Raw genomic sequence first — 23,383 nt, 5'->3', positions numbered from 1 at the left:
GAGATCAAGAAGATTGAAGATTCAAGTGAAGAAGTAAGCAGAGGGTAGTTTTGTAAATTCAGTAAAGAAAATTAGAACTTTGCCGCAGCAAGATACCTTTGGAATCACAGAGTAGTTCTACTCAAGTTAATGCCACAGCGACATTTCTTCTTTGCCGCAGTGAAAACTAGAGTTTTATGTTTTGTAAAAACGGGGTGTTTTCCTTTTATAGCATTTTGTCCTAGAGTTTTTGGCTACAATTTAAATAAGAGTTAGGCCATTTTTTAGGGGAGGCCGACATTTTAGGAAATAGGAAGAGGAGAAGAGATTGGAAGGATTTGGGTCTCCAAATTAGAGTAATTTTGCTAAATTACTCTAATAATAAAATTGGACATAGGCTACAACCTCAATAAATTTAATTACACAACAAAATTACCAATATGCCCATTCATCTAAAAGATGAATATACCATTTCAAAAAGTCACTATCCTTAAATTGTCTTCTAAGTGTGTGACCCATAGGCTCCTTATCATATTGGTAGTGAGTAGTATCGCGATTGACACCAATCAATCTTCTCACTATGCACAGACCAAGATTAGCCCTTAGCAAGGCATCATAGACACCCGATAGATTTGGATTCAGTGAAATAGTTACCTATCAACGATATGGTTACCGTGCAATCAAATCCTTTCATCATACGTTATCTCATCGAGGCTGAGGTACAGAACTAGTGTTAACCTCAGTTATCCTCGATATCTTTGTATTTAGTTATTGGACCAATGACTGGAATAATAAATTGGATTGAGCAACAACTCAATCCTACTGTGGCCATAGATTTAATGTCATTGTCATTCATTGAATTGCACTGTGAGATAACTTCTTCTGTACCCAGGAGTGGTGAATCCTTTGTTAATTCACCATACTCTTGATACACTCCTTGATGTAGCCAATCACTACTGTATTGATAGCTCTGAATAGAACTACATTGGGTTAGTGTCAAACTACACCAATCGGTGCACAAGGCGCTCTGGTGATCTCAAGTCTAAGGATCACATGCACCACCATTCGTTAGAGGATTTATTCCATAGACACTGGGGTTACAATCTATATTGAATCCTCTGGTGGATATGTCTAGTGAACTTGCCTATAGCAAGCACCCATATGTTGCAGCAGGTTGTCGGTAAACAACCTTGACAAGTGAGACTAATCATTGCCTTTTGACAGGGTCGTTCAACACTATGATAGCCTTACCATATTATCTGTGTCCTTGGTCAGAATAATACTAGGGCTACAGATATTTCTAGAATGGCCGCCATATGTGCTCATAGAGTTTTCACTATCAAGATTTGAAACACTTGATACCCTCGTCACGGTTCTACCATCCTAAGGACATATATCAATACATACAATTATGATATACATGATATAGTAGAAAACGTCTTTTATTGATTAATAAACATTATTATAAAGAGTCAATTCTACAATAATTGATTGGCTATAGGGCATCTACTCTAACAGTGCACGGGTCGCTATTGCAGTAAAATGCACAAGTAAGTGTCGATCCCATAGAGAGTTGGGTTATCAATTAATCTAATATTGTGCAAAAACAACTAAAATAATGAAATCAAGTGAGATAATAAAATTACCCAACAACTTAATCAAGTCCAAATTAACTAAAATTCAAGTAGGAATAACAAAAATACTAAAAATAACAACTAAGATAAAAACGAGATCTAAACAAATGATCAAACAATAAGAAATAGTCTATTGTATCAAATTTCAACATAATTATCCTACTTTATGTTATTAATCTAACCGATGTTTCTCAATCCAAATCTTAGGGTCAATACTTACCAAGGTAAGGTCATGCCGTGGCCAACAGGATCAATTGAGTGTTTTCATCATCCAAACTAGCTTGTGGCGTGTAGTATAGTCTAAATAACAAAAACCCATTATGCATAAAAGTACCAAAAACGAACACAAACCAACATACACCTATCGAGGGCATTGCACAAACATAAATCAATTGTTCATCAAAGCAATCTAAGATTAGCTAGTGGCGTATAGCCTAACCTCAACTCATATAGTCAATCAATCAACTATTAAACACGATGAGACATCAACAAAGATCAAATATCAAGAGATATTCAAGATTAGCTAGTGGTTTATAGCCTAACCTTGACTCATACAACCATTCAACCATAAATCAGAGACAAGCACACAATAATAATGATTAATCAACTCAATAAACATAAATGAATAAAACTAAGATACCATTGGATCAATTAAACATTCGATTAAACAATAAACATAAAGTAGTCTAATTAGATTACGTTGGATACACTAGGAAAGAGTCTAGCTACTCATAATAACAAGGAAACAAACCTTGATCTCACCCATAAACATTTGGATATGAAATCCACTCAAGATGATCAAGATTTATCCTACAATAATCAATCAGTCCTTCCTAAGTTTTCCAAAGTTACAAAATGTGTTTTGAAAACCTAATAATAATGAAAATTGGACTAAAGTTGCCTTTATATAGTTTTTATGCAAAATGACAAAATTGTAAATATTGGTCGCCAAAATTAGAGTTTAAAATGCGGAGTTTTTTCAAATATCGTGATTTGCGCCACGACGCAGTTGAATGGAGTTGCAGTGCGGCTTCAAGCGATTTTTCTTCGACAAAAACCTTATCATGTTGCGTCCCTAGTTAGTAAATACGGGTATGGCAAAAAAATGGTACGGGAATTTACGGGTATGATACGGCAAATGGTGAAAAATATGTTTGTAAAAATTCGGTCATAAAATTCGGATACGGAAAAAATACGATTCGGATATATACGGGTTTAATACGACACATTGTCAATAATACGTTTTGAAAAATATGGCAATAGCAATCTTGGTTTTAGCACTTTTCAAAACATCCTGATTTAAATAATCCATTGTGGTCAACCCTACAATTTATTTTCCTTTTTATTTAAAGTATATTTGAACAATAACTAAGACTAGTATTTTTATCCGTAATTTTATAGCTATGCATACAAAATTTGGATTCCAATTAGTATAGTTGTTTTATTTTCTGAATTTTATGTTCTGAATTTAATTGGATAGTGCATTCAAAGGTCAAATAATAATAGTGTTATGAAATCTAAAAACATGACAGAGTGCACATGGGTTTACAATTTGCAGTTGGCGTTGGTTGCAAGCTGATGGTTTGTTGTTTTTTTCTTCTTCTTTAAGTATCTGCCAATTCCAAATCCAAGCCCGACAATATTATTTTTATGAATTCATGCTTTTCTTTTGCAGTTTTGCCTTTACCTTTTGCTTTCATAGATGATCTTTAGTCTTTTCATTTTGACCCATACAACACAAAACAACATAACTAAATGAAATATTATGTTAAAACAGATACCAAATATAACTCTCACAAGCATTTCATCAAACATGTTTCAAACAAATCTATCAATCCACCAACATAACAAATCCATCAATCCACCAGCCCCTATTACTACTACTCACACACCAACACAAACACAAACAAATCACCAACATACAAGATTCAAAGAGAGTTAAAAAGAGAAGAGAAGAAGTGTGTAGCTTGAGGCTTGAAGAGTTGAAGTCTTGGACTTAAAGCTTGGAGAAGAGAGTTAAAATTTAAAAAGAGAAGAGAAGAAGAGATCAAGACTCAGAGTCAAGAGATGAAGAAAAAAGAGTTGAATTGTTGAAGATTTGAAGAAGAGATGAAGACTGTGGAAGAGAGAACCGAGGAAGATGAAGGAGATTTTCTTTAATTTTAGTCAAACCCAACCAAAACGACGTCGTTTTGCCTTATCATTTAATTATTTTTTTGTCTGCAAAAATTTGGCAAAAATTCTTGTATAATTCGCGAATTATACGGATAGGGTATATAATTCGCGAATTATACGGCAGCCCTAATAAAATACGTGAATTCGCGTTTTATACAAGAATTATACGGCTAGCCGTATAATTCGCGTATAAAACGCGAATTTACTAACTAGGGTTGCGTCACAATTTGGATTTCGTTGACTTTGTGCTACGACGCGATAATTCTTCGCTAGGGCACAATATGAGTTTCGTCGTCTTCACGCCGCGGCTCAGAAAAGTGTGATGTGGCTCAATTGCTGAATTTCACTCTTTTTTCGCTCACCTTGATTTATCCGCACTCGACGGGTCTAGGATATCCGAACACCAACACAAGCACGAATAATCCATCTTTTTGCACCTGAATACCTGAAAACACAACAAAACCCGTGATTCTAGAAGATAAAAAAATAAGTAAGGAAACTTATCCTAAATAATGCGTTGCACCTTGAATTCCTTACAATTTCACCCTCAGATCACAAAATAAATTCGCATTTTCATCACTCAACAATTCTCCCAAGAGTCAACTGAGTATCTTTGGCTAGCGTATTTTTGTCTCAGCGATTTAGTCGGTATGAAAATTTGCACTAACAGAAATTGTTTCAAGGACTTGAAGTTAATATTAAATAAAAATTGTTTCAAGGGCTTGAAAATAATATTGAACTTGTATTAAGAGGTTAATATAGGATTCAAATTATTTCAAGGACTTGAGAAAAGTTTCAAATTTTTTCAAAATGTTCCAAGTATAAATATGCCTTTATAATCCCATTTGACCTAATTTTTAAAGAAAAAAAATATCTCACTCCCAAAGAAAAAAAAATTCGGCCATCTCTTCTTCTTGCTTGGGTGGACTTGCTTTGAGGATTTTCATGGTTATTTGAAGATCTTTCAACTCTAATTAAAGCTTCAAGTATTGTAAAGCTTTAAAAGGTAATAATTACCACTCAACAAAGTTTATATTACACGCCTATTGAACATTAATTCATGTGATACATTTTCATCAGTTTTACCCCTAATAAGCATGTATTCTATCAACTTGGGTGGGTGTGAGTGATTTTGTTAAAATTTAAACATTTATTGTGGCTGGAGTGTTTTAGAAAAATCTCAAATATAGCCTATATAGGGGGTTAAAAATGGTTAAAATAATAATAATAATAATAATAATATTATTATTATTTAAAATGAGAGACAATTTAATAATTTATAAAACATTTTTACAAATTTATTTCAATCTAAATAAATATATTTAATATAATATTTTCAATAATATAATATTTCTCATTAATATAATATTTTCAGTAATATAATATTTCTCATTAATATAACATTTCCTGAATCAGACGTACTTTCAAAACCATCTTGATCGAGGTTTATAATACTTTTAAAAGATCACGGGGGGCAGTTTAAAACTTTCTCCATATACTTATCCAAAAGGAGTTGTCTGAAAAAAAGAAGAATATGATAGATTACGGGGAAGTGGGCAGTTGGACATAAAAGTGATTACAATTATTAATACTTTAATGCATTATGTTTAAAAAGCAATGAGATGAGACCCATTACCATTATCTAGTGACAGTGGGATTCTAATTCTCATTCCAGCACCAACACAACACAACACAGCACGGCTCAACCAAGTATTCTCTTCTGCGCTATTCTTTCTTACAATGTCTTTCCTTCCTTTTCTTTTCTCAAATGCTGGGTGGGTCCCTCCATCACTCACTTCACTTCATCATCATAATCCCATTCTTCATTTGCTTTCTTATACTACTTGCGCTTCCTCCGCCTTTTCTTTTCTTTTCTCAGGCTGAAGTTACTGCACAAGTCATGCCTAAATCAGGTTCTTTTATTTCTGTTATTTTTATTTTCTTATTTTTGTCATCTAGTGTAATTTAATTTTATTTCTAACTTGGAATAATGATTTGAGTTTCAAAAGGTGGCAAGAGAGTGGTGTACGAATGTTGGTGGGAAATTAAAAGTAGTTACCAGTTTGGAGCAAAGCTAATGATAAAATGTTTCATACTCCTTATCTTATCAAGTTTCAGTCTTTCATCCAAGGAGCCTGATGTTGAAGGTATAATAAACTATAACTTCTGTTTCAATCTATAATCTAGTTTGATTTTGTTGCGTATTATGCAAACTAGACGATAATATGTTTTGAAATTTTAAGATGCTGTTGGTTATGTTCATTGAGTGCTATTCATGAGACTCTGTTTCATCTAATTTACACATTGCACACACTTCTTATTTTATCCAAGATATTTTTATGTTCATTTAGAGTTGATTATTTGATTGAACTACCTTGTGTTTAAAGTGATTAGGTATCAGCTTTTTTCTGGGCAAAGCATTAGGTCTTAAAATTGTTGTAACTTTAACAACTTAAGAACCAAATAAACAAATGACTAACGAAGACCTATAGAAAAATCACTTTTTACTCTATGTTAAGCCTTCTGAGGTATTTTATATGACAAAAGGAGCAGTAAATGTATCATTATTTACAACAACAGTAGTTGGTGTATAATGTTTATTCTATGATAGTTGGGGATATACTGTTACTAAAAATTGATGCAAAGTTTTCAATGCAGCTTCATACTTATACTGCTTATTCACTTCTTTACAATTTAGAAAAAAAAGTTCCCAGTTTTTGTTTACTACATTATAACTGAAGTATCTTAAAATTGTTGTCCTTGCATCATTGTACAGTGTTACAGTTGATAAAATCTAGGCAAACATTAACCAAACGCAATTTAGCTTGTATCAATGCTCTTATAAACATAATAAATACATTCCAAAATCTTGGATAAAATGTGAAAAACTTATATAATTACCAAGAAACTTAAAGCCCTTTTATACAAAGTCAACTAGATCTTTGTTTGAATGATTGTATGCATTATAGATTCTTGCTGCCAGCCATTACTAGTGGGCTCAATGATTGTTTTGTATGATTAACAAGGTTTTACACTTCTGCTATCTGTCAGGTGAAGCTTTGAAGGAGATTTTAAGAACTCTCAATGATACTGATGGTCGTATAACAGATTGGACTGATCCTTTTCTGAGCCCTTGTTTTAGTTGGTCTCATGTCACTTGCAGAAATGGAAATGTCATGTACCTGTAAGTTGACTAATTTGGCTGTTAAAGATAGTGGTTATCATAAATTTTCTTCGTCAGTGCAGTTTATATTCGTAGGCCATAAGTACTTAGGGTTGACATTGCTAAGACCCCAACTTTGCCCAAGTGCAGGCAGACATAAGTGGATTACATTTGGGCACTTCCTTGTATGGAAGGTTTCTTACAAATAAAAAATAAATAAATAAAAGTTTAAGGAGATATTTGCCAAATATAAGATATTTATTTATTTATTTTGGGAGAGAGGGGTTGAGGAGTTCTGAAGCATTTAATAGGAGACACTGAAGAGGTGTGTATGTTATTAATTAAAATATGTATTACTGTGACTATAATAGTCAGATTTGTTTATCTATTAATTTGCAGAACGCTGGATTCAAATGGATTTTCGGGAAAACTATCACCATCGTTGACCAAACTTAAGTTTTTGGTTGGCTTGTAAGTTTTCCTCTTGATGCTTAAGGTTTGCTATTTTGCATGATACTGCAATTTGTACTAATATTCAACTTGTGAATTGGAACTGCTTCTTTTAACAATAGCAAAATATCCCAATATATTACGATGGGAATATGAATATTGACAAAATATGTCTTATGTTTATGCCATAGTTTACTTATAATATTGGCTTATAAAAACTTAACTGATCTGCATTTTTGCTATCTCAGAAAAGGGAAAACCTGTGTCCAACTTCAATTTGAGTTATATTTGAATATAAGAGTTATTATACTGGATCAATTTTGGTGATATTACAGTGAGAGTTAGTATACTGGAATTTGTTTAGTTTCCTTTAAGTTAACCTCCAACTCAAGTTTATGGTTCGACTAGTCACTGCATTGCTATGAATGTGATGACTCTCAAGTTTTATGGTAGAGTGCCCTTCATAATTTTGAAAGATTTGATCTTGGTTTTTATTGAGTACTTGGAAATGTCTTTGTACTTCCTTGTGAAAAATTGTTAGCAACACATGGTTTTTTGATGAATTGTTTATCTGTTAGAAGATGTTGAGATACCATAAATATAAGAAGTTGTATCGCATGAGATTTGAAAAAAATAGTAAAAGGGTTCTTATGATGGATTATCATGTAATGGTTCCTAAATAGTTGGAGGTACAAGCAAAAGAAGAACCCACACTGAATCGTGAAGGGGTATTGAAATTTGGTGTTTAGAGATACTCATATAGTGAAAAAATTTAAGGCACACATGTCAGGGTTGGTTAGTGGGATAAGGTGCTGTTTAGATCATTAGTATTAAATTGGTTGGAAGATGGTGACTAATAAGTCCTCTTGAAGCCTTTTGCTTGTAGTAAGCAATGGGAATATGACATGTTTTTGGAAGATTCTTGGCTTAAGGATAATCCTTTGTGTGATGTGTTACCTCCCCTTTATTGATTGTGGGGATCCCATAATGTCTCTATCAAATCTGAAGTGATTTTTCTATTTTTTCCGTTGTTGAAGTAGGAATTTTAAGCTTTTGAGGCATTTGAATTAGAGAGAGATCCAGGACCTCTCTCTTCTTTTGGCTGCTGTGGATAATGTTTCTATTATTGAACTTAAATTTGCATGGAGGGTTTTTAAGTTGGATCCATTGAGTTGTTTCTCTTGGTTGATTGCTGATACATTGGGAGGGAGTTTTGGGCTTTATTTAGTTTATATGGTTGGGAGCTTATGACCTGTTTATTTATGTACTTATGGTTGCCACTTTTTGTCTTCTAGCACACTATGCATAATTTTTTCTTGTTTTCTTAAGCTTGTCCTTCTTTAGTGTATTGCTTGTTCAGTTTTGTGTAGTGCTTTTTGGCGAATATACATTTTATAATTTCTTACCAAAAAAATAAAAAATAAAAAATAAAAATGGTTCTGTCCAGCAACTTGCTATGTACCAGGACTAACAGATCCTGTAAACACTTGAATATGATAAAATTTTCAAAAGCTCTCAAACTATTCTTGATGTTTTTCCACTCACGAACCCGGTAAATACTTGTAACATTCACTTCAGCAAAACTTCTAGCCCTCCCTGTACTTTTGATAATGCTTCTTCCTAGTTAATTGCATCTTAATTTAGCTTCTTTTGTGATTTATTTTGTTTGTTCGGATAACACATGTAGTTTATTCATTTTGGTAAATTGTGGTTGTCTTCTACTCAGGGAGCTACAGAATAATAATTTATCAGGTGCATTACCAGATTACATTGGCAGCATGGTTCACCTGCAAAGTCTGAATCTTGCAAACAATAAATTCAGTGGCTCTATACCTGTAAATTGGGGTCAGCTAGCAAATTTAAAGCATTTGTGAGGATGCACTTTAGTTTCTTGAACATTATAATTTTCATGTTTCTACTCTTCTTGAAGAAACATAAATTTTCTTGGTTGTACCTAATGTGAACTGCATGGAACCTACAGTTATAGTCTTTATTTTTTAAGCTAAGTAACTTATGCTGACTGTGAGATTATATGCTGTTCAACTCTAATTATTGTTTTTGAATTCTTATTTGACAGGGATCTTTCATCGAATGATTTAGCTGGAAAAATTCCAATGCAACTATTTTCAGTTGCAACATTCAAGTAATCTCCAATAGTTCCTATATTTCTGTAAAGTATTAGTATATTATGCTGCATTTGGTTCATTTCTGTTTCGAGGTTGCACACAAACTTTAGAGCCTTGCCTGGCCATTTCATTGCATCAATTTTCAAGAAGCTGAAGAAGGCCTTGCTGGCCATTTCTCATTGCATCAATTTTCAATTAGCTGAAGAAGAACATTCTTATTGGTTTATGTTGGTAATAAGTTTTTATTTACAAATTTTTCTATGGTTTTTCTGTAACTGGATTCTTAATATCTAGCATTTTAAAATACCTCTGACGGCTGTTTTGTAATATTGGTCTTTATCTTTCATTGCTGGTGGCGAATAACATATTGGAAAAATGCATATGGTCATATGGTAATTGTAGTGTTATTCATTTAGCAAGCCCGAAAACATGAAAGCTAGACAAACCAGATAATCTGGCTAGATAATGTAGATAGTCTGAACTAGTTTTAAGACTTTTATTTTCTTTTTGTCTGTATACTGAAAAAGATCATCAAATGCCTGCCCAAAATTAGATTTCAGGGAATAGGAAACCTTGAAATCAACCAAAGTTTAGAGGAATGTTTGGAACCCTGGATATAATTGTTACATAATGATGCTACACTTGAGTGAAAACTTCATCTATAACCAACAAGCACATATTCAACATTTTATCTAACAGCTTCTTCATGTGTTTATGTCCCTCAACCTAATTATCTTCTTTAAATGTGACAGGACAGTGAATGATTTTTAGACATAATTAAAAAATAAATAAAAACTTCAAACTCACTTCAATTGTCTAGTATGTTGGCCTTCTGTATCTTTCATTTAATGCAATGTGTCTGTTACATATTAATTTATGCTTATGCTTAGCTACTGATTTTATTTGCTTTAATGTTCTGCTTATATTAGATAGCTTTGAAGTGCCAAATATCTATGTTTTTTTTTTTACCTCAAATACTCAATGAATTGCTATTGACTGCTGTATTTTCAGCTTTACTGGAAAACATCTCACTTGTGGCCCTAGTTTGGAGCAGCCTTGTGTGTCAAGCACTCCTCTACCAGGTTATTCGAAATTTTTGCATTACTTCTGTTTTCAATTTATCTCAACTTAGGACTACTGCTGGGCTGTTTCTTGTAAATTTTTTTTTGGGTAAACCCGATAATTGTCTATGCCCTGACTCGAATACAAGACCCTTGGGTATAACTAACCCAAATGACTAAAGGGTTTGCCATCCGGCCACAAGAGGAGAGGTTGTTTCTTGTAAATTTAGGCCCTTAGAATCGATAGTTTTAAATCTTCAAGTATTGTTTGTTTTATTAAATCAGAAGATAAGGCAAGATAAATCTAAGCCCTTTGATTATAACAAGCTCAGCACTTGAGGTTATGCCAGAACTTAAAATTTTGTTTTTTACTAATTTTTATAAACTTAACTGGATTGATGGTAAGTTCTTCACCACATGTATCTAAAACCTTGATGGAAATTGAACCTAGTTATGTTTGACAGTTTCAACCAGCAGATCAAAACATAAGAGTTGTTGTAACATCAGCAAGTTGTGGTGCTTTTCTACTTATGTTGTTTGGGGGTCTCTTTTTATTCCGATATCATCAGTGGCACAGACGTAAACATGATGTTTTTGTTGATGTTGCAGGTAACTTCAATTTCCTTTAGTTTTGAGGTTCATCTAATCAGCATTTATAATAATAATAATTCAAAGAATAAATATCTTAATTTGTAAGTTTTTTTATATTTCAAAATGTTTTAAACAACTCATCCTTTAACACTAAATTTGAAAGAAAAAAAAAAGGTTCCTGAAAATTATACACTCACCTTTTGTTAAGATTTTAATCAAAATTAGATTAATTAAGACTTTGAAAAATAACTATAACGAGCAGTTCAGGATTGTTTTGGCAAAATGTATTTGAAGAATAAAATTCATTTTTGTTTTCTCAAGATTTTGGAATGTGTTCTATATCATTTTCAAAAAACAGTATTTTGAAAATAAATTGATGAGAATACGCTGGATAAAGTTCTATCGAAAATGAAAATATTATTTGTTAATATTCATTAGTATAATAATTATTAATAATTTAAAAAATCATTAGGGTGTTTGTATTGAGGTCTTTGATCCGTGGTTTAAAGACGCGGATGTCCTTTTGATCGACACAAGTCTTAGCGTTAAGTGACGGTTAATCCAAATTTGTCATCTAAAAAGTACAAAACTTTGAAATTTTATTTGGTTATGAGGTGGTGTGTTGAAAAAACGTTGTGATAGAGGAGCGAAGATACACAACAGATAAAAACAGAAGAAATAGAGAGGATAAGGGAAAGAACAAGAATAAAGGGAGAATTTTTGAAGAGAAATTATGTATAGAACTCAGAGCAACAATATTTTATAAAGAAATTTTGCAAAAATCTCCGTACAAAGTGATGCGGCAAAAAATGAATGGAAGAGTGAATATAATGACTTTGATTTTTTTATCACTCTTCTATTCATTTTTTACTATCCTACTTTATATGAAAATCTTTGTAAGGTTTTTTTATAAGTATAATATTATTGATGTTTAAATCACTTATTCATCAACAAGTAGTTTCTCACTTAGGGAGCGTTTGGTTGGGGGTTATATAGGATTACTGAGATTATGTCTTCTTATATTACTTGATTATTGTGTTTGGTTGTCAAGTAATATAAAATTCCGATAATCTTTAAATACCAATAATAGTTAATGTTGGTAATAAAGGAGGTAATCTCGTAATCTCCATTTTCTTATCCTCTATTAATAAAATTTTTAGACAATAATGCCCATGTTTTAAAATCAATTTACATGAATTTGGCTTTTACAATTTTTCCCTAATTAATTAACTTTTTGGACAAAATTACCCTTGAATTCAAAACAAATTGCATTCCACTCAAGCCATGACCCCTACCCACCTGTCACTGTTGGTCGTCGGCAACTATCGTCGACGGTCAGCCGCATCCGCTGCGTAAATGACGCACAAAAGGTTGGAAATGGTCGCCATGTGCCGATATGGCTATTTCCGGCCAGAAATGGTCAGATCGTGACATATCTAGTTAAAAAATGGCCAGATCAAATCTAGTCGTTTTTAGCTAGATCCGTCGATTTGGCCATCAATTGCCAAATCGATGGCCGTTAACGGTCACGTCTGTCAAACATATTAATATAACATACTACATACCTACCAATTTATTCCAACAAACCAATACATTTTCCTAAACATTTCCAGTAATCTTTCTTTTCATTAATACAACATTCCCTGAACCAAACACATCCTTAATGTAAAGTCTATTTATAGGCTTAGAATAAAATTTTTAATGGAAACATAATTCATTCCTAATAGAAAAATTGAAAACATAACTCCAATTCTCATAGAATGGGGAAATAAAGACAAAATTAGCCCTTAAACATAAAAATATATAGCCTAAATATAGTCTTTGCATCCACTCTTATATCTCCTGTATAATCCTCTGTTGAAAAATGGCTTTTAACAAAATCATATGGGGTAGAAATGATAATGGAGAAAGGTTTAGGGACTTATATGTAATAGGCCAAAATGAGTTAGTTTGTCCCACATTGAAAATGAATGAAAAGTGGGAAACTTTTGGGGCCTATATACAAGGACCTAAATCAATGTTAATTGTATCCCAAGTTGTAATTCCATTATACTTCTTTTGTTTAGGGTTCTTTCTTTAAGGACCATTTAGTTTGTAAGTTTTGTTGTATCTCCCTTTTGTTTTGGGTATTTGTTGTATTACCCAAATATTTGTAATGTTTTGGAGATAGTGGAGTTTTCTTTTGCAGCGCTCGAGGACGTAGGTTTCAATACCGAACCTCGTTAATTCCTGGTATTCTTTATTTTTGCATTTAATTTTGGCTATTTATTTATGCTTTACTTCTTGTTATTATTATATTCAATAGCTAGCGTTAGAGTTTATGTTTCTGTTGCATAACATTCTCCTCGGCTGATAAAAACTTGACTTCTAGCAAATGAAGAATGTAGCATAACAACCATAACAACAATACGTGGATGCATGAAACAAACAATTAAACACCAAAGCAGATTGGATCCAGGCACAACTAGAGTGTCTAAAAAAAATCTTGTAGACCCGCAAAGAAAGCATTGGAAGCTTGCAAATGCCTCGGTTAGGATACAAATGTTTGCTAATAATTAATCATTGAACTAGAATCAAACCCATAGGCAAATGAAGAAAGAATGCATGCAATCTAAGCCGAGAATGTGTAGGAATGTCATGGAGGTGGTCTGACAGTAAACCAAAAGCGATGAGAGAAAAAACAAGATCAAAAGAAATGCCACAAACATCATTTAAAGGCTTGGGAATTGCGTCAGGCTCAGTGGGTGTCGAAACCAATGTGTTAACTCTATGTTTGTGTGACACTTGGGAAGAGGAGAGGACTCACATCTAGGCAATTGTTCATTATGACAAACGGTAAAAGTATTACCTCTTTCACTATTAGTCACATTAAGGTCATAAAGCCAAGGTCTCCCTAAAAGAATGTGAGCTACATCCATAGGATTAACATCACAATAAATCTCAAACTTTATATTTAGGAACTAACCATTGTTTAGTGACTGGTAAAGAATTCCAATCAACCTAAGCTACCCTAAACGGACGAGGGTGAGTTTGAAGCTTGAGGTACAGACATAGATACTTCATTCATAGTACTAATACCATCAGCCAGAAGCTTACAATTCTTATATTTACAAGCATATAAAGATGTGAAAAAAACTTTGTTGATGCGAGATTTGGGCACCAACCAATCAACACGTGCGCAACGTTGATTGGACAAGGAACGCACGTGAATACGGATTATGAATACGAGATAAATGTTATGAGAGTTTTTAAAGTGGTTCGGATGCTAAGGTAGCATATCCTACGTCCACTGATGTGTATTGATATGGTGGGTCAGGTCGCTAAAGCGGACTGACTTATAAATGATTGTTTAGTTTATACAATTTTTTGTTTTTTTTTTTTTTTTTTTTTGTAAAATTGTCGAATCCCCTTAATGAAGGGGTCTTCCTCTTCTTATACCCAGTTGAATGTGCGCAATCATCACTAAATCCTTGGGTTGGTGTGATTGTCAGGACCTAACCTGATTTTACGTCCCATTACCCATTTTCCAAGCCGATTTCACGCGATTTGGAGCAGGTTAGCGGACACGTGGGAATACCAGGGCATTTGGCAGGCCTGACGTGCGCTTACCGTTCTGACGGGAGCAGGCCACGTTTCGTCACACGACTCCACGTCAGCCTTTGATTTCTTAGTCATAACAAACTTGTACGATTCCAATCACTCTTTTAGTAGGAGTAGATAAGAGACACCTAATCACACCCGTTTTATCTTTATAAGAATATCGGTTTTTTGTCTGATTCATTTCTTTCCCGCTATTTTATGACAAGCTGATAGAAACCTGTCCTAAAACTCAACCAAACAATGAAAGAACAACAGCCAACAGCCAAGAAACCCAGAAAACAGTAACAACCGACGGCAACAGACCGGAAATGATATATGTATTGATATTCGGCAAATAGATACAGAGATGATAGAACAGCCAAACTAATCCAACAACAATCAAAAGAAACAATGAAGAATAAACAAAGATAACGCTAGACTTCGAGGGCTAGCTCCTCTCCATTCTTCTCTCTATTTTTCTCTGATAATTCTCCTACTCTCCTTTTTCTTCTTTTATTCTCCTGCTCTCTCTCTCAATAACCAATCCATACCCGAATGTTTTCTCATGTTTTTCTATTTAAGTTGGGCAACAATTTAAAATTCTCCCTTGATTCTAGTAACAAATGTTAGGATATATTGGACCAAAGAACCAAATTGAATCACACAATAGATGCATATTTTAAAAATTTTAGGGAGGTCGACAAGACTTCCAAATTGATTTATACCTGGCAACACAATTTTAAGCATATTGATTTTATGACCCAATACAAATCTAAAAGTCTCTAAATTGATGTTAAAATAATCATATTATGCTCTGGAGATGCAAAACATATTATCATTTGCGGATAGAAGATGAGACAGTAACAAAGTCCCCCAACTAAAATACTCTCGAACATATTAACCAAAGGCTGTTGAACAAGTCTCCTCAAGCAGCCAACTACTAATGCAAAAACTGGAAAAGGAGATAATAGAAGCCTTTGTTTCAAACCCCTTGAAGGCCTAAACTTATCTCTGAGAAACCTATTGATAAAGACCAAGAAGTTCACAACCAAACAGCGCAGTTCAACTCCACCTATTCTCAAACCTTTTAGTCTCCTACATAAACTTCAAATAAATTGCATAATAAGTTTACAAGTTAGGATTTTGTTCAAATTTCATAGTAGTTCTGTGAGCTGTGATTTAGTTCAAAATGAGATCTTTCTTTAACTCACACGTCTTCACTTGATAATCTTTAAGCTTATGTTTTGGAAAACCTCAATCTGCTAAACCACTGTGATTATATCTGGATTTATCATTTTGACCAGCCTTCATTTCAGTAGGTAATAGAATTCTATGTTTATTCTGATATATGCTATAGATTTGAAACCTGGAGAGAAAGGCTTCGACTGGCCAACAAGGAAACGTGTGGCATTTGGAGCAGCCCGTGGTTTGGAGTATCTACATGAGCACTTTAATCCTAAGATTATACATCGTGATTTAAAAGCTGCCAATATTCTTTTGGATAAAAATTTTGAAACTGTTCTTGGCGATTTTGGGCTGGCGTTGATACAATATTGACTCATGTTACCACTCAAGTGCGCGGTACAATGGGCCACATTGCCCCAGAATATTTGTCAACTGGGAAATCTTCAGAGAAGACAGATGTGTTTGGATATGGAATAACTCTACTAGAACTTGTAACTGGTCAACGTGCAATAGATTTCTCTCGCCTTGAAGAGGAAGAGGATGTTGTTCTGCTTGATCATGTAAGATTATCTACTTTGTCCACTCTTATATCTTGTTTAAAGTTTCCTATTTCTGAATTGATTTTGAATCATGAAGCACACATGCTTAATATTTGTGACCTCGGAACTTCGTGTTTTATGTTCTTCGTGTTGTCTTTTTGATATGTTGATGTCCTTGATTTCATTTTCTTATTTAGATATTTCATTTAGTTGCCAAATAAAATTTTACTTTATGAGATGTTAAAGCTTTCCAAACTACTACAAGGCTCTCCAAAAATATTATTCATTTGGAAACTTAAAGATAAATGAGTGACTCTTAAAAATTATTAAAAATAAAATTCTTAATGTGGCCCAGCTATAAAATTGCAATTAGTTCTATCAATTTGTTTCTTGAAACACAAATAATCATGTGACTTTGTTGTTTTTCTTTCTTAATGGAAAATTAAATCTGCATGATTGAAAGCTTGTTATAGTAATTTTAGAAAATAAGTTTCCTTATGAATTGAAATATTTTATTTGTTGTTTTAGTTAGGTTAGAATATTTCTAATTTGGATTTGATATTTAAAGGTATTTAAGACTCTTTTTGTTTTTACCTTGGCTTCTAGTAGACGAAGTTGGACGATTCCTTCTGTATTGAAGAAGAATAAACATGCCAAGCATATTGTCTCCTTGTTAGAAGGATTATGATTGGTGGAGATATGTCAAATATGAGAGATGTGGAAAAAGCATTTTCTAAAACCTGGTCTAAATTGAAGTAGTTGTTAAAATCAAAGTTGTTACCTGCCAAAAAACAACAGATCGATTACTAACTATTGTACCACACATTACCCTTACTGCAAGAAGTCAATCATAAAAAGAGAGTTACAATCACAACCATAACAGTCACATGTGATTTTTAATTAGAGCTCAGATCAAGGTTCCATATAGGGTCTCACCTATGTTTTCTAAAGTGGAAGAACAACAGTGCTATTCAAGAGGTTCATGCTTCACATATCAAAGGAAAAACAACTTTTGAAGCACTCCTTGAAGTAGTTCTTGAGTTAGTTTTCAATTTGGGCATTGGAAAACATGTGGTTGAGATAGTTCCATCAGATGAAAATGGAATTACTGAAAATATGGTTGAGATGGTGCTCGAAATTCGAGTTGAAGACTAGCAATATCTAGAAGTTAATAGTTTTAATCAGAAGGTACAATTTGGAGATGAGGCCAGCAAATTGCTCTAGAAAATAATGTTGTTGAAGAGGTTGAATACTATGACATAGAAGTGAAGCAAGAAGCAACTAATCAAGATAAGAATGTTAAAGTATTCACCATCAAGGCTTGTATATGCTAGACTATATTTACAGCCAATAATACAATGGAGAATAAGAACTATGGATGTTTTTAAGTTTTAAAGAAGATCAATGAAGGTTTTGTATTTGCTCCATTTGATGACATAGTGCTTCACTACTAGATTATCCATTAAATGTCTAAACTAAAGCAAATTGCTCGAGAAAAAGATATTGTCAAGGAGATTGGATACTATGAGCTTGGATGAAGGAAAAAGCAACTATGCTAGATAAGAACATTAAAGTTTCACCATAAAGGCTTGTATAAGCAAGACTTATTTTCTGGTTTCAATTAAAGATGATGATGAAGGTTTGTATTTGCTCTATCAGATGACATCGTGGTTTACTACAAGATTATCCATCGGATAGATGACCGTAAGACGAGTTCTTTTCATGTGGAGAGATTGATGTAGGACAATTTACTTGGGAGAAACTGAGAAAAAGGAATTGGCTTTAGTTTGAAAGAAAAAGGACAACTTGTGATCGTAGTTGCTAGTTTAGTGGGGCATTGTTTTTTCACTCCAGTCTATATCTCACATCAATGTTCTGGAAGTGCCTATTTTTATTCTATAATTCCTTGCAAGGAAATAGATTAATGCTTGATTGAAAGAAAAATTACTATGATGTTAATGAGAAAAATCATTTAAAAAGTTTTAGTAGTAAATGTGCATATAGTCCCCACCCTAATTATTATTATTATTTTTTGGATCAGCCATGCAAATAAATTTGTTAAAACTATGGCAGATAATAAAGTCATACCACAAAACTTACTCTAATGTTATCTTACATTCTACACACTGAGTGCTATCGTTTTCCCAATTTATTCATGGAATATACAAATTTCTGAAACAGAAAAAAGGAAAAGTATTATCTTACTGAATGTAAGCGGCTTGAATGTTTGTTACATGTCTGGTATTTCCTTTTCTATTTTTATTGTCTGGGGTATCTTACTTTTGGGAACAATGAATAAACATGAGAAAACTATGTTTCATTAATGGTGTTTATATGATTTATTTTTTCCGACAGATTACGAAATTACTGAGAGAAAATAGACTGGGTGATATTGTGGACAAAAACCTAAAGAATTATGATTAGAAAGAAGTCGAGATTGTTGTCCAGGTGGCATTGCTCTGCATTCAACGCTTCCCACAAGACCGTCCGACAATGGCAGAAGTGGTTAAAATGTTGGAAGGAGTGGGTCTAGCTGAGAGATGGGCTGTGTGGGAGCACTTTGAACAGGTAAGGCATCAAGAAATGTCGCGCGTGGCACTATATATTTTCGCATGGGTAGAAGAGCAGGCATCCTTATTGCCACTCTATGATACAGGATTCCTAATTTCCTTTATACAAAGAATCCTAATGTTTTTTTAGAGTAATACTATATATACATCATTTTTATATAACATTTCTCATATAATATTATGTGATAAGATATGATTATCTAATTTAAAGTTAAAATTAAATTTTCACTCAATCATATCTTACCACATAATATTGTATGAAAATGATATATGTGTAGTATTATTCATTTTTTTACGAGTTTAGAAATAAATTGTAGTACCTTTGGGTTTTTCATGCAAGTAATAACATATAGCCTTGAAAGTAGATTTTCTCAAGTTTTTCTTGTCTTCGCTCTTCTTAATTTTTTATTGTTAGAACACTAGGTTCCTAATATTCTATTGGACTATCATGAAATCCCTATTCGATTAAGTCACTATTTGTATAAGTCATTTAAATTTTTTTTTTTTTGTTCACCGGGGGTGTTCCGATCAGTTTGCACATACCTCAACTAATCCCCCAAGGCCTTGAAACTATTGGTCGAGTAAGAGTCTTAGTGTTTACCTTTATTAGTGTTTGAGTGGAGCCCATAGAATTGTTTTTACTCTTTTACCATCAGGTCATCCAAGGACAGTTAAGTCATTTAAATGATTATTTTACCCTTAATAAAATGTCACCTAACACTAAGAGGGAGGATAAATTGATTGAGAAGGAAACTAAGCACAATTTACCTAAATTTGCCCTCATTTTAAGAAATCCTAATTACTATCAAATTTTGTGTTAATACGTGAAATAAAAAAGTGAACATGGTATCAGAGACAATATAGACCATTGATAATAAAATTAAATAGCAAAATATGAAAATTTCGAGAGAGAGAAAATTCAAACCTGTCAATATAGAGCATTATCAATAGTATTAACAATGAAATATTTACTCTAGGTTTAGGCCTAGTTTTGGATTGTTATAGCTTCAAAAAACTCATAACCGATCATATTTGTCAAGATTTAAGTATTATATTTGCTCAAGAACATGAAATCCAACCACTTTCCCTCACTATAACAAGTTTAAACGAAAAAAAGGTTTTGTGTTCTAAAATAATTCAGATCCATAGGGAAATTATCTGATGTCATAACATACTTTCTACTTGCAAAATGTACTTTTCCGCATAAAAATCGTTTATTATTAAATTATTTGCAGTATAGCATGCTTGTTCTAAGTTTCTGCACTTCTTCACAAAACTTCCAGCCCCCTTCCATTTTTTTTTTTTTTTTTTTTTTGGGAGTGATTTTGTGTTAATAGTCTTTGAGTATGTTTTGGAACTTTAAAACAAATTTTTAGAAGTTGATTTACTAGCCAAATCGCAAAAAACTGAAGTTTGTAGCTGCAAAATTTATTTTTTGAAAACAGATTTACATCTGGCCATTTTCAAAATATCCTACAGTAACTTATTAAAGTAATTGACTCTTGCAACAAACCTATTTTTTCCAAACTTGTTCTTGGTCCCCTTTGATCGATACTAGTCATTCAAGCCTACAAAAGCTTCTTTGAATTTCACCCGGGAAGAAGGTCGCGGGCGGACTTGCCTCAATAATTCAGAATCTATAGTCGTGAATAGAAGAAACTCATTTTATGACACAAGAGTGTTCCAATGCATGGGTATAAATTAATGTCATTTTAAATGAGCTTCAGATCCTTGCATTAATCAATGGTGCAACAGAACCAATTTCAAGAGCAAATTCAGAATGAAACTGGTATTGATGTAGAACGAATTAATATGCAAGCTATACATCATTGGAGAGCTCTCTCAGTCAGCTTTCTAATGCATTTTTACGGTGTTGAATTTGGGGGTTTCCTAGAGAAAGTTACATCTCAATTCTTTACAACCTGTCCACATTCCTTGCATGAGGAGGTTCCTCTGGTTTTGAAGCATTTTCTTCAAAATTTCAATGTCTTTTTTAGTTTTTCTATGAATCTTATGAGTTTTACTAGTTTCTAATCAAAAGCTTAAGTATTCTAAAATTCTTTGAATTGCTATTTTAGAAGTCAAGGTGTTTGTAAATCACGGGAAGTTAATCAATAGAATTTTCTATACTATAAATTAAGTTTTCTTTATTCTCTGTATCTCTTATATGGATTCCTTTGAAGGGTGAGTTTAATTCTGTATCTCTTTGGTAGATTTACATAAAGTGGTGAGTTTTTAAGCCCTCTATCCCTTGTTGAACTCTTTTGGGTGTTTTTATTCTGTATCCCTGTGGTGTTTTTACTTGGGTGGTGAGCTTGTTTATCCCTTTTGTGTTTGTGTTTCGTGATCTATTTTGTTATCCCGGCATCGCATTATGTGTTTCTCCTTCATTGTCCTCTAGGCGAGCTTTAAGAGAACACCAGAATGTGAAAAATACTGGTTTCAGGGTCAGCTGTAGATTCCGGCAAGAACTTAACAATGTTCCAGCGTATCAAACGTGAAATTAAGCGTGGGCAATACTGGTTGCAAAGACTCAGTGATCAACAGGGCTTGATCTTTGCCATCAGATTCAACAAATGTAGAAGGTACCTACGTTGGTATTTCAGTCAAAGTACGGGGTTGGTTTGCTTGGCGATGGGGGAAGTTCAAGTGGTATGTCAATCTTTGAAAATGTACAACAGCAAAACATATTGGTGCTACATGATCTTCAGCAAGAAACCTTATTATTTCTTCCTACACAATGCGATCAGCTGTGAGCTAATTACAAAGTGACCTCTTCCCTTATGACCGGATGATAAACCCTTTAACCATTGGGGTTAATTATACTCGGAGGGTCTAGTGTTTGAGCCGTGAGAGAGTTACCTACCACACTTATATGTAATTATTTTGGTCTATTAGGCTTTTAGGGTGTTTCATGACCCTAAAGATTAGATAGACTCTAATGTAAGGCCTGAATACCTCATATACTTTAAATTATAATGTATACGCATTTTATGAGTGTGTTTGTTTGGCTTCAATGATGATAATATTTCATAGATATTTTATCTGTTTTAGTAATATGATACCTTTTTACGTCAAAACACTGTATTAATATTAGGACGCGCTATATATTGTATATACGCGCACTTGTATTAAAAAAATTAACCAGAGGCCAAGTAGAAATTTTTTTTTTCCAGGAGGGCTGAATTTTCTTTGCAGTATGACACAAAAAAATCGCATTGTAAAAATTAATTGTTTAATATAATAAGTTTTTATTAATTTAAAATGCATATTTTATTCTTGAAAAATAAGATATATGAATATAGATTAACCCGATGAACTGAATTTATTTTTATCTTGGTAAGAAATGATATTATTTTTAATTTAAAACTTTAGGAAAAAATGAAGGAAGAAATGTGTAAAAAAAAGAGGAAAGAGGATGTACAATAAATTCTAATAATAATGTTTTCATATATCTATATATTTGTTATGATTTTGATAATTTCTATCATTAACAAAAAGGGGTTTAGGAGATAGAATATTAAAACCATTTCTCAAGATTGTGGGATTTCTTAATTTCAGCATTTCTCCTCAATCTTGTTCTGTAATTTGGGTTAGCAGTTAGCACACCCTGGTTGTCCAGCTATTGTCTCTGCTTTATTTTCTTTCGCTTTCCTTCTCTTTCATTTTTTAAGCTCAAAAAGAAAGTGAAGGAAAAAAGGGTTGACAATGGTGGATGTTGCCGGGATTGTGGCGAGCGTTGTGCTTGCTGTTCTGGATGTTGGAAAGTGCTTTGGGCGTCAATTTATGTACTTGTACAACCATAACAAAACCAACTTCGACAAACTCAAAAAAGAAGTCGGGATGCTGAAGGATGCAAGAGAGGAAGTGAAGGGCGAGGTTGATGCCGCTGAAAAAAATGTGGAAAAGATCAAACAGAGTGTTAAGAACTGGCAGCAGAAAGTGAACTCCATCATTCATCAAGCAGACCAGTTGATTGCAGGGAAAACAAACAACCGATGCTTCAATGGTTTCTGTCCTAACTTGATCACCTGCCACAAAAATGGTAGGAAAGCATTCAAATTAAAGGAGCATAACATTTCTCCGATCCTTGACAGCCTACATGTGAATCATTATCACAATTTGATTAATCTAGTGTCATCTTCAACATCTTTGAAAATCTAACAACTTTGGTTGTAAGGTGCTGCGATGGATTGATAAACTTAGTGTCATCCTCAATAGCCAAAAGTCTAGCGCGACTACAACAAATGACAGATAACACAATGTGAAAAGATGAGAGAAGTATCAAATGAAGAAGATGCCAAAAAAAAAAAGGTGAAATTGTTTTCAAC

The 23,383-nt window shown here is 33.2% G+C and overlaps 1 pseudogene; it reads left to right on the top strand.

Moving 5' to 3' along the window:
* Positions 1-5,430: 5,430 nt before the first annotated feature.
* LOC116110853 lies at positions 5,431-19,184 on the top strand (annotated as a pseudogene).
* Positions 19,185-23,383: the final 4,199 nt, after the last annotated feature.

This window comes from Pistacia vera, unplaced genomic scaffold (genome assembly GCF_008641045.1).
Source record: "Pistacia vera cultivar Batoury unplaced genomic scaffold, PisVer_v2 Contig617, whole genome shotgun sequence".
NCBI lineage: Eukaryota > Viridiplantae > Streptophyta > Magnoliopsida > Sapindales > Anacardiaceae > Pistacia > Pistacia vera.
Note: the sequence above shows the minus strand (reverse complement) of the source record. Positions and strands in the feature narration are given on the sequence as shown.